At 46.0% G+C, this 12,758-nt stretch overlaps 1 long non-coding RNA gene across 1 annotated transcript; it reads left to right on the top strand.

Moving 5' to 3' along the window:
- Window positions 1-6,682: 6,682 nt before the first annotated feature.
- On the top strand, window positions 6,683-10,308 carry LOC116409456. Its single transcript, XR_004221856.1, has 3 exons — window positions 6,683-6,855; window positions 7,609-7,694; window positions 9,605-10,308. It is a non-coding gene; the product is annotated as an uncharacterized LOC116409456 (long non-coding RNA).
- Window positions 10,309-12,758: the final 2,450 nt, after the last annotated feature.

Genomic DNA, 12,758 nt, shown 5'->3' with positions numbered 1-12,758 from the left:
CGCTATTAGAAACTTTGGGGCTCCGCACAAGTAATTTATATGGGGCCCCCCATGAACACAAGCGCACAGTTTGTATGTATAACTTTATAAAGTGCCACAAGGGTACACAGTGCTGTACAATCTTACAAAATACAGAATTACACACAGGGAGGACAAGTGTTCTAATAAATATATATATATAAATACACAGGGAGTGCCATGTGGTATGAGACACAGTGGGAAGGAGGTCCCTGCCCCGTAGAGCTTACAATCTAAGTGGTTGGGTAACATACAGGCACAAATTGGAAGGTAAGAGTGCACTAGGTATGGTCCCTGCCCCGTAGAGCTTACAATCTAAGTGGTTGGGTAACATACAGGCACAAATTGGAAGGTAAGAGTGCACTAGGTATGGTCCCTGCCCCGTAGAGCTTACAATCTAAGTGGTTGGGTAACATACAGGCACAAACTGGAAGGTAAGAGTGCACTAGGTATGGGCATTTGTTCTTAAGAGCAGGACTGGGCAAGATAATATGTTAGTGCTCCAGAAGGTAACATCTGAGCTTTTTCTTAGAGAGTGGGTGAGTGTTCCCTACGGAGGGATTCAGGGATAGAGTTCCAGAGGGAAGGAGCAGCGAGATAGAAAGGGTTAAGACGAGAGAGTGGGTGAGTGTTCCCTACGGAGGGATTCAGGGATAGAGTTCCAGAGGGAAGGAGCAGCGAGATAGAAAGGATTAACATGAGAGAGAGCAGTGGGTGTGGATGGTGTAAACAGACGGAGGCTCTGAGAGGAGCAGAGGAGACGACCAGGAACGTGCAGGGAGACCAGTGAGGGAATGTAGTGAGGAGCAGGGAGACCAGTGAGGGAATGTAGTGAGGAGCAGGGAGACCAGTGAGGGAATGTAGTGAGGAGCAGGGAGACCAGTGAGGGAATGTAGTGAGGAGCAGGGAGACCAGTGAGGGAATGTAGTGAGGAGCAGGGAGACCAGTGAGGGAATGTAGTGAGGAGCAGGGAGACCAGTGAGGGAATGTAGTGAGGAGCAGGGAGACCAGTGAGGGAATGTAGTGAGGAGCAGGGAGACCAGTGAGGAAATGTAGAGAGGAGCAGAGGAGTGAAGGGCTTTGAATGTCAGCAGAAGGATTCTGTATGCTATCCTTTGTATGCTTTACAGGCAGCCATGCAAGAGAGCTTAATTGAGGCTGAGCAGGTTCCCTCTTAGGAGAGAGCAGGAGGATCCTGGCAGCAGAGTTTAAGATTGATTGCAGGGGAGAGAGGTGGGAGTCTGGGAGGCCAGTTAGTAGGAGATTGCAGTAATCTAAGCGGGAAAGGATAAGGGCATGGATTAGTGTTTTAGCTGTCACTTGTGAAAGAAAGTGGCCTATCTTGGCAATATTGCGGAGGAAAAAGCGGCAGGTTTTGGCAGTGTTATTAATATGGTTAGAGAAGGAAAGGGACTGGTCAAAGATGACCTCAAGGCAGCATGCTGAATTAACAGGGTTAATGGTGAAGGGAGGAGGAGGGCCAGGTTTGGGCGGGAAGACCATGAGCTCAGGTTTAGCTAGGTTAAGTTTGAGTTGGCGTTGTTTCATCCAGGAGGAGATAGCCTGGAGGCAGTTAGCAATCTGGATTTGAACATCAGCGGTTAGTGCAGGGGTGTCTAAATATATCTGGGTGTCATCTGCATATAAGTGACATTTAAGACCAAAAGAGTGGCCACGCCCCTTGTGTGTGCCATATAAACAGCTGATGTTACTCTATAATAAGCAGTTCATATAAAGAGTTCCACTGATTAACGCGCTAATAATTCAGTCAGTGTATAAGTGGTCGCCTAACTGTCCCTGCTTTGCGCCGTCATTGTTTGATATGGAAGTTACGTACGTTTTTGCCTAAGTTACGTAAACTGCGTAAGTTTAGGGGCCCAATGATCTTGCTGTGGGGCCCAATAACTAGTTAGTAGTAGTTAATAAAAATAGTAAAAACAATGTGCTAGTAAGTCAGTATTTTATTTGGGGGGGTCAGTGAAGTTTATACGTAAGTAACGTAAGTTTCTTTGAAAGTAACGTAAGTTTTTGCATAAGTTAAGTAAATTGTGTAAGTGTAGGGGCCCAATGATATTGCTGTATAACCAGTCATTCCTCTGCTGGAAAGTTCATGTAGGAGACAGTAATGAAATTCAGTAAATAGCTCCCAATATAAACAGTTGATGTTTTACTATAACAAGCAGTTCATATAAATAGTTAGAATGAATAATAAAGTGCCAATTAATCAGTCAGTTTATTGGGGCAGTGGGATTTACCGTAAGTTCTTTAATTCATTGTTGGTCAGTGGAGTTTGTCCCTGCAAAGCCTCTCTGTATTGTCTAAGCAGTTTTTGCGTAAGTTCCATAAATTGCGTAAGTTTCGGCGTAACTTTATGAGTAACTTACGCAAATTGCGTAACCTTTGCGATGAGACCCCCTAAGAAAGAAGATTTTTTATGGGGCCCAGAACAGTTGTACCCCTGTACCCCCCTGATGGCGGCCCTGCACAATGTACTGTTTGCTTCTCACTGGCCTGGGCACCTGCAGTACCAGTACCAACCCAAGTTATGGGGTCAGTAATTTGCCCCTGAATTTAATGGCCTAAACCCCACCTGAAAAGAGAAAGGGCTGAGCTGAGAGTGAGACTGTGGGTAGAAAAAAGTTAAAAAAAAATGTTTGAAGAGGGTAAAATAAAAATAATATAGATTATATAAGATAAGGCATTTAGACAGGACCCGCTACCTGACTCACAGACCTGCATTTATACCCGCAACCTGCAGCGTACCCACTTTTTTTTGCGGGTACCCAACGTAGTTAAGGGTATAACTGGGCATGCCATTACATATAAGGTAACAGAACATAGGCAAAACTCTGCTTGAAACAGGCCCCCCCTGGATTAAGGCTTCTCCTGACCCTAGTGGTCAGTCTGCGGGAAGGGGGGTGTGGGGAGCAGAAAGGGCAACCTAGATGTTTTATATATTGTCTTGAGTATGCCCTGTATGCTCTGACCATGACCTGTTGCCCCCCTGGCCATGACCCCAATCCTACACTTGGGTTACCACCTTTGCAGGGCAGGTGGGGTGGTGATGACTTACAGGGCAGCAAGTGGGTGGATGGAAGGGGGCTGCTTTAGGGTTGCCACCTGGCCTGTTTTTAACTGGCCTAACCTGTAAATCACCAGCTAGGGTCAGCACTGGTATTACCAGTACAATGTACTTGCCCAGTACCGCCGCTCCCTATACACAGGGTATGCAGTCTGCGTAGGGCACCAACAGACCAAGTCATCATCTGCGGCTGCGGCTCCTTCTCTCTTATGTGGCAGCGACAAGGCAATTGAGGGAATTGGGGGCACTGTGTGTGGGAGCTACTGTCTATGGGGGTACTGTCTATGGGGCAATTGGGGCACTGTGTATGGGGGAACTTTCTATTGGGGGCACTGTTTATGGGGGCAATTGGGGCACTGTGTATGGGGGCACTTTCTTTCTCTATTTATGTATTTACTTTTATTTGAATAAAGTTCTATTTCCGTAATATTTGGGGGAGGGGGCACAAAAGTAAATTTCTGCTTAGGGCACCCATTTGGCCAGCAGCGGCCCTGTACTTGCCGGTAAATTTGTAATGTCCTAAAAACAAACAATTAGGGGCACATTTACTAATCCACGAACGGTCTGAAGGCGTCCGAATGCGTTTTTTCGTAATGATCGGTATTTTGCGATTTTTTCGGAAATTGTCGCAACTTTTTCGTAGCCATTACGACTGTTTAGCAAATTGTCGCGACTTTTTCGTAGCGCTACGACTTGCGCGAAAAGTCGCGACTTTTTCGCAGCTTTCCCGCCGAGTACGAAAGTTTTGGATTCATTCAAGCTTCAGTATGGGGACTTTTCTTGGGCTACGAAAAAGTTGCAACTTTTTGCGCAAGTCGTAATGGTTCCGAACAAATCGCAAAAAATACGAAAAAGTCGCAAAATGTTTGTTTTCCAATCAGAATTTTTCCAATTCGGATTCAGATTCGTGGGTTAGTAAATCAGCCCCTTAGTTAGTAACTATACTTTGATTAATACAATTTTGGTTAGGTGATAGTGAATTGCGGACCAGCCCGCAACCCATGGGTTTACCCTGGCAACGAAACATCAAAAGCAGGTTAGGGCATCTGTGGATCGAGCCCTTTTGCCTCCCTCCCTGCCCACGACCTAACTAAAGGTGGCCAGATATCGGTCGGGCAGACCCGTCGTTAGTGCCCATACACGGGCCGATAAGCTGCTGAGTCGTTCTAAGGGACCCATATCGGCAGCTACAATCGGCCCGTGTATGGGGCACCTTAAGCCCCGCTTCTGGGTCTCACTTATTAATAGATTTGGAGGCCCCCAGCCTAACTCAAACAAACAAAATCCCCAACAAGAAATGTGGGCTGTTCACTCAGTTCAATCCCTTGTTGGCAGTCGGCCCACCCGTTTTAAGTACACAAGTAATCGTAGGCATGTGTCTATTTATAGGTGCCACGCCCCCTCAGTGATGTCATAGACGGGGTGCGTTCGGGTCTATAAATAGACGCAAAGTAGAGGGCCGGGACAAATAGTCGACCTGCACATCACTAGTAGGTGACGTTAGGTGTCATTGTGGAAAAGGCCACTAGATGGCAGTAAACCTTTTGTTCTATGATATGCTGTGTACCTGGCAACACTATGGAGCTGGTGCAACTTGTTGGTATGATGTAGGGTTTAAAGTTGGTTTGTTTGTGTATAAGCCCCTGAGGAAGCTGTTGCGCCGAAGCATGTAGCGCACAATAAAGTCACTGTGATGAAGCTATAAGGCTCGTTGTCCTCTTGGAGTAACTGAATTACCGTAATGGCCTATAAATCCCTCCCTTCCCTGACCCTCTCTGCTGCTTATCACCCATTATAACTATTGTCCCACCTCTGCTTTACCTATAACCCCACCCAGTCCACCTATTTACCTGCCCCACCCACCTTTTCCATGATCAGCCCGCCCATTTCCCTGGCCCTTACATCAGAGTTGGCGGTAGCTCAAGGGTTCCTCTGCGTCCATAGGTACAATTGTGCCCAATTCGGAATGGGGGGCAACAAGGACAACTGCAGTGGTTGGGATTGTGGTTGTATATAATCCCCACAAAGTGCTATGGCAGAAGGCATTCATTGGCGGCACATTATTCCATAATTGCTAATTGCCACCATTATAAGGAAATATAAAAAACAGCAAATAAAGCTGCAATGGACTCTTTATATTGCTCCCCCAGGTCCATAAAAGCAGGCATGGGCTTATATGTGGTGCCCAGGGTCAATATAGAGAGTTATATAACACTATTACAGAGGCTAGTGGTGCCACTTTCCAATGGCTCGCAGCCCAAAACATTATAAACAGGCCATGGTGAGGCCACAGAGGCCCGGGCCTAGGGCGGCACAAACTTAGGGACGGACATGCCGCCCCACTGCAGCGAAATTTTTAAATTTTGCTCCTATATGGAGCAATAAGGGACCTCTCCCCACTAGTGATGAGTGAATCTGTTCCGTTTTGCTGCGCCGAAAAATTTGCGAATCTTTCAAAAGATCCGAGAAATGGCGAAAATGTTGTGTGGCAAAAAAAATTGTTGCCCGCGGCTATTCTTTTGTCACCCGTGGCTATTCTTTTGTTGCCCGTGGCTATTATTTTGTCGTCCGCGGCTGTTATTTTGTCGCATGGCTATTCTTTTGTTGCCCGCGGCTATTATTTTGTCGCCCGGGGCTATTCTTTTGTTGCCCACAGCTATTATTTTGTCGCCCGCGGCTATTATTTCATCGCACGGCTATTCTTTTGTCGCCCGTGGCTATTATTTCGTCGCATGGCTATTCTTTTGTCGCCTGAGGCTATTATTTTGTCGCCCGCGGCTATTCTTTTGTCGGCCGGCTATTATTTTGTCGCCCGCGGCTATTCTTTTGTCACCCGTGGCTATTCTTTTGTCGCCCGCGGTTATTATTTCGTTGCACGGCTATTCTTTTGACGCCCATGACAATTTTTGGACGTGCGGCAAATTTTTCTATCCGTTTCGCGAAAGAATCTGCCAATGGCGAAATGCGGAAATTTGCCGCAAATCCATGCCTGGCAAAACAGGCATGCCTGGCGAATCCTTTGCCCATCACTACTCCCCACTGCTCCGCGTGGGAGTTTAAATATGGTGGGGGGGGGGCGCAGAATGGGGGCGGCCTAGGGGCGCCCGAATTGGAAATCCGGCGCTGATTATAAAGGGAAAGCAGTGGATACTGGTACAACAAACTATACCATGAAAAACAATGGGTACCGGCGCACTAAGAGACCCCCAAGCACCATATACACAGTGAGAGGTAGCGGATACGGGCAACCCAAACAGAATTCTATACAGGGAGAGGCAGTGGGTGCTGTCACCCAGAGTACCCATTGCAGTTAGAGGCAGCGGGCCCAGGTACCCCATTTATAGTATATACACCAATGTATATTATATATTATATGCATTGGGAAATAGTCGGTACTGATCCCAAGCACATTATACGGCGGCAGGGCACACTGGCGCCCCAGGTATGTTCCGTAGAATAATAGACAGTAGCTAATGGCATTCAGGTGACTGGCCAGGCGATGAGAGCCAGTGGAAAGTATCAGTCACGAAGCTACTGTGTAAATACCTACCTGCTTTTATGGCCCTGGGGAATAGTTATACTTTCATTTCTCCTACCTGTCTTTTAGATTCTTTTCTCTAACTGCCAGTTTTCTACCTTAACGACTGCTGACTCTTGTATCCCTATCAGTGCAATCAACCGCCGGTTACGTGCACACTGAGCTCTGCATCAACGACCCCCACCCTTCTCTGTGTTACCTGCTCACCTCTCCCAATGTAAGTACAGAAATCACCCCATACTTTTATAGATATTCTATGTTGTATTCTTTATGTATTATATGTTTTATATTTATGTATTATAAGAAAAAATTTACCCCCTACTTTGAATTATAAGGCTGTTGGCACTAACTGAGGGGTTCTGTGACCATATAAAGGCATGTAAACTCATGTATTATAAGGGATAATGTACCCCCTGCTGTAAATGATAAGGATATTAGCAGTCACTGAGGGGTTCTGTGCCCATATAAAGGCACAAGGCTGCAGGCTGAGTTATACAGGGAACTCTGAGTATCACTCATGTATTATAAGAGATAATGTACCCCCTACTGTAAATGATAAGGATATTAGCAGTCACTGAGGGGTTCTGTGCCCCCCATATAAAGGCACAAGGCTGCAGGCTGAGTTATACAGGGAACTCTGAGTATCACTCATGTATTATAAGGGATAATGTGCCCCCTACTGTAAATGATAAGGATATTAGCAGTCACTGAGGGGTTCTGTGCCCATATAAAGGCACAAGGCTGCAGGCTGAGTTATACAGGGAACTCTGAGTATCACTCATGTATTATAAGGGATAATGTACCCCCTACTGTAAATGATAAGGATATTAGCAGTCACTAAGCTACTGTGTAAACACATACCTGCTTTTATGGCCCTGGGGAATAGTTGTACTTTCGTTTCTCTTATATGTCTTTTCTCTACCTGCCAGTTCTGTACCTTAACGACTGCTGACTCTTGTATCCCTATCAGTGCAACCAACTGCCAGTTACGTGCACACTGAACTCTGCATCAACGACCCCCACCCTTCTCTGTGTTACCTGCTCGCCCATCCCAATGTAAGTACAGAAATCACCCCATACTTTAATAGATATTCTATGTTGTATTCAAGTGAAGTGCCTGGGATTTCTAGTGAAGGGTGCATTGGTATATTTATGTATTATAAGGAAAAATGTACCCCCTACTTTAAATTATAAGGATATTGGCACTAACTGAGGGGTTCTGTGACCATATAAAGGCACAAGGCTGCAGGCTGAGTTATACAGGGAACTCTGAGTATCACTCATGTATTATAAGGGATAATGTACCCCCTACTGTAAATGATAAGGATATTAGCAGTCACTGAGGGGTTCTGTGCCCATATAAAGGCACAAGGCTGCAGGCTGAGTTATACAGGGAACTCTGAGTATCACTCATGTATTATAAGGGATAATGTACCCCCTACTGTAAATGATAAGGATATTAGCAGTCACTGAGGGATTCTGTGCCCATATAAAGGCACAAGGCTGCAGGCTGAGTTATACAGGGAACTCTGAGTATCACTCATGTATTATAAGGGATAATGTACCCCTACTGTAAATGATAAGGATATTAGCAGTCACTGAGGGGCTCTGTGCCCCCCATATAAAGGCACAAGGCTGCAGGCTGAGTTATACAGGGAACTCTGAAGTATCACTCATGTATTATAAGGGATAATGTACCCCCTACTGTAAATGATAAGGATATTAGCAGTCACTGAGGGGTTCTGTGCCCATATAAAGGCACAAGGCTGCAGGCTGAGTTATACAGGGAACTCTGAGTATCACTCATGTATTATAAGGGATAATGTACCCCCTACTGTAAATGATAAGGATATTAGCAGTCACTGAGGGGCTCTGTGCCCCCCATATAAAGGCACAAGGCTGCAGGCTGAGTTATACAGGGAACTCTGAGTATCACTCATGTATTATAAGGGATAATGTACCCCCTACTGTAAATGATAAGGATATTAGCAGTCACTGAGGGGTTCTGTGCCCATATAAAGGCACAAGGCTGCAGGCTGAGTTATACAGGGAACTCTGAGTATCACTCATGTATTATAAGGGATAATGTACCCCCTACTGTAAATGATAAGGATATTAGCAGTCACTGAGGGGTTCTGTGCCCATATAAAGGCACAAGGCTGCAGGCTGAGTTATACAGGGAACTCTGAGTATCACTCATGTATTATAAGGGATAATGTACCCCCTACTGTAAATGATAAGGATATTAGCAGTCACTGAGGGGTTCTGTGTGATCAATGCACCAGAGGCCCCCCCTTTAGATTAGAGGAATGGAGCTTCCATTTGAAGCAGCGTAGGGGGTTCCTCACAGTGACGGCAGTGAGGTTGGGGAATGCCCTTCCTAGTGATGGGGTAATGGCAGATTCTGATAAAATGCAAGAAATCCCCCAATGAGAATCCCAGCTGATGTGAGTAAATCCGGCTCTCTGTTCTCTGTTCCTGCAATTGGAGTTGGGAGCAATAAGCACAGTTTCCCAGCACTGAACAAGTCTGTCCCTTTATCCCCATGTCTGATTCCTGTGCCATATAATGACGGGAAAAATGCCATCATTATCTCTATATGTAAGATACCGGCAAGATGGCCGACACAGTGCTGGGAATCAGCATTCTCATTGGTGAATTCTTATACATTTATAATAAAGTTTTTGGTCAGTAGAACTGCCATTGGTGAATTTCATTACATCTATAATTATGTTTTTTGGCAACTTCTATAGATAACTGGGGGGCGCAGTGGGACAGCGTTGCACTTGGGTTTACAACCCCTTCAAACTGTCTACAGAAAGTCAGCAGAAATGCTGGTTGGGAAGAAGTGGGCTCTATAAGAGATGTAATGATACACACATGGGTTTCCTTGCCCTTTAATTGGTCATTAAATCAAAGGCGAAGTCACTGCTATATAATCTTTAGCGCCTTTGCTTTTATTCCAGACATTGTGATACCAGAGATTATTGAGGGAAACCTACGAAATGGCCAAAGGGAAGAAATCCACGGTGCTGAGAACCTCGTTCCGCAGAAGGAACAACTTTGTATTCAGAACCAACTACTTCCAGACTCACCAATCATTGGATTCCATCGGAGTGGATCTCGCCCAGAACATGTCCCAAGTGTTCATGTTGGTGTCGGAGGTGGTGCACTTTGTTGGCAGCGCCGCCAATAGGGTTTTGCAGTCTCTGGTTTTCGTGGTTAATAATCTGTGCAAAGCTGCTGCGGTGCTGGTGCATATTGTGCTGACACTCTGCAATGTGCTCTGGCTCCTGGGCCAACCCTTAGTCATACTGTTCAAACTTGCTGTGGCCAAGTCAGAAGCCTCGGCTAGTAATAATACACGCAAAATAACACCCACAAAAAACATTAATGATGAAAAGCATCCCCTCCCCTCCATCACTAAAGGCCACACACTGACCAACCCTATAGAGCATCGCAATGTTTGGCCCCTGGGCCAGCCAAATGGATTCCACAATGTCTGGCAAAACACAGGATGGCTGAATGGTACTCCCATTAGTGCTAAAATGATGTAAAGGGTTGCTGCTTTAAAATACAAAAAATCCCACCTGATCTCTGTTAATCTGTCTCCCTGTTCTCTGTTCCTGCATTTGGAGTTGGGAGCAATAAGCACAGTTTCCCAGCACTGAACAAGTCTGTCCCTTTATCCCCATGTCTGATTCCTGTGCCATATAATGACGGGGAAAATGCCATCATTATCTCTATATGTAAGGTACCAGCAAGATGGCCGACACAGTGTACAAATAAGCACTCACCCCAAATCCCCCCCTAACTGGCCTTCAGGCTGGGCCCCCTTAGCCCATAACAAGGTTACAGATATATAGAAACATTGGGGTAACAGTCACCCCGCTATAGTTCCAGGGGTACCCAGGGCACAAATAAGCACTCACCCCAAATCCCCCCTAACTGGCCTTCAGGCTGGGCCCCCTTAGCCCATAACAAGGTTACAGATATATAGAAACATTGGGGTAACAGTCACCCCGCTATAGTTCCAGGGGTACCCAGGGCACAAATAAGCACTCACCCCAAATCCCCCCCTAACTGGCCTTCAGGCTGGGCCCCCTTAGCCCATAACAAGGTTACAGATATATAGAAACATTGGGGTAACAGTCACCCTGCTATAGTTCCAGGGGTACCCAGGGCACAAATAAGCACTCACCCCAAATCCCCCCCTAACTGGCCTTCAGGCTGGGCCCCCTTAGCCCATAACAAGGTTACAGATATATAGAAACATTGGGGTAACAGTCACCCCGCTATAGTTCCAGGGGTACCCAGGGCACAAATAAGCACTCACCCCAAATCCCCCCCTAACTGGCCTTCAGGCTGGGCCCCCTTAGCCCATAACAAGGTTACAGATATATAGAAACATTGGGGTAACAGTCACCCCGCTATAGTTCCAGGGGTACCCAGGGCACAAATAAGCACTCACCCCAAATCCCCCCTAACTGGCCTTCAGGCTGGGCCCCCTTAGCCCATAACAAGGTTACAGATATATAGAAACATTGGGGTAACAGTCACCCCGCTATAGTTCCAGGGGTACCCAGGGCACAAATAAGCACTCAACCCAAATCCCCCCCTAACTGGCCTTCAGGCTGGGCCCCCTTAGCCCATAACAAGGTTACAGATATATAGAAACATTGGGGTAACAGTCACCCCGCTATAGTTCCAGGGGTACCCAGGGCACAAATAAGCACTCACCCCAAATCCCCCCCTAACTGGCCTTCAGGCTGGGCCCCCTTAGCCCATAACAAGGTTACAGATATATAGAAACATTGGGGTAACAGTCACCCCGCTATAGTTCCAGGGGTACCCAGGGCACAAATAAGCACTCACCCCAAAATCCCCCCCTAACTGGCCTTCAGGCTGGGCCCCCTTAGCCCATAACAAGGTTACAGATATATAGAAACATTGGGGTAACAGTCACCCCGCTATAGTTCCAGGGGGTACCCAGGGCACAAATAAGCACTCACCCCAAATCCCCCCCTAACTGGCCTTCAGGCTGGGCCCCCTTAGCCCATAACAAGGTTACAGATATATAGAAACATTGGGTAACAGTCACCCCGCTATAGTTCCAGGGGTACCCAGGGCACAAATAAGCACTCACCCCAAATCCCCCCCTAACTGGCCTTCAGGCTGGGCCCCCTTAGCCCATAACAAGGTTACAGATATATAGAAACATTGGGGTAACAGTCACCCTGCTATAGTTCCAGGGGTACCCAGGGCACAAATAAGCACTCACCCCAAATCCCCCCCTAACTGGCCTTCAGGCTGGGCCCCCTTAGCCCATAACAAGGTTACAGATATATAGAAACATTGGGGTAACAGTCACCCCGCTATAGTTCCAGGGGTACCCAGGGCACAAATAAGCACTCACCCCAAATCCCCCCCTAACTGGCCCTCATGCTAAGCCCTCCTTCCATTGCTTCAAGTTGTTCCTCGCTTCTAACAGTTTTACTTGATTGGTTTATGTCACTATTAATAATTAATAATATTAGAATAGTATCAATCCTTTATAACCTATGTTAAAATACACTTAACTTGATTAAAATGATTAAAAATAAAATGCTTTATAGATTCATGAAGTTGTCAAAGTGAAAGTGTTGCTCTGCCTGCATTCTGTTACACTGACACTAGAGGGTGACAAAGACACACTGTGAACTTTTTCTGCTCAATCCTGTAATAAAATATACGCAATTGATGAATATTCTGCTGCCGATCTCTAAATGAATATTTGGTACAGCCTGAAGGGAGGCACCGGGGAGTTGAAAGTAGAAATATATTGAAATAATGGATAATTTATTATCAGTCCCTTTATCCCCATGTCTGATTCCTGTGCCATATAATAACGGGAAATAAATGACATAATTATCTCTATATGTAAGGTACCAGCAAGATGGCCGACACAGTGCTGGGAATCAGCATTCTCATTGGTCACTTCTCTTGCATTTATAATGAGCTTTTTAGTCAGTAGAATTCTCATTGGTGAATTTTCTATATTTTTTCTATAATTTTTATAACTTCTATAACAAAACCAGCGGGCGCAGTGGGACAGCGTTATGATTGGGTTTACAGCCCCTT

Source organism: Xenopus tropicalis, chromosome 3, assembly GCF_000004195.4.
Source record: "Xenopus tropicalis strain Nigerian chromosome 3, UCB_Xtro_10.0, whole genome shotgun sequence".
Taxonomy (NCBI): domain Eukaryota; kingdom Metazoa; phylum Chordata; class Amphibia; order Anura; family Pipidae; genus Xenopus; species Xenopus tropicalis.
This window is presented reverse-complemented; position numbering and strand designations above follow the sequence as displayed.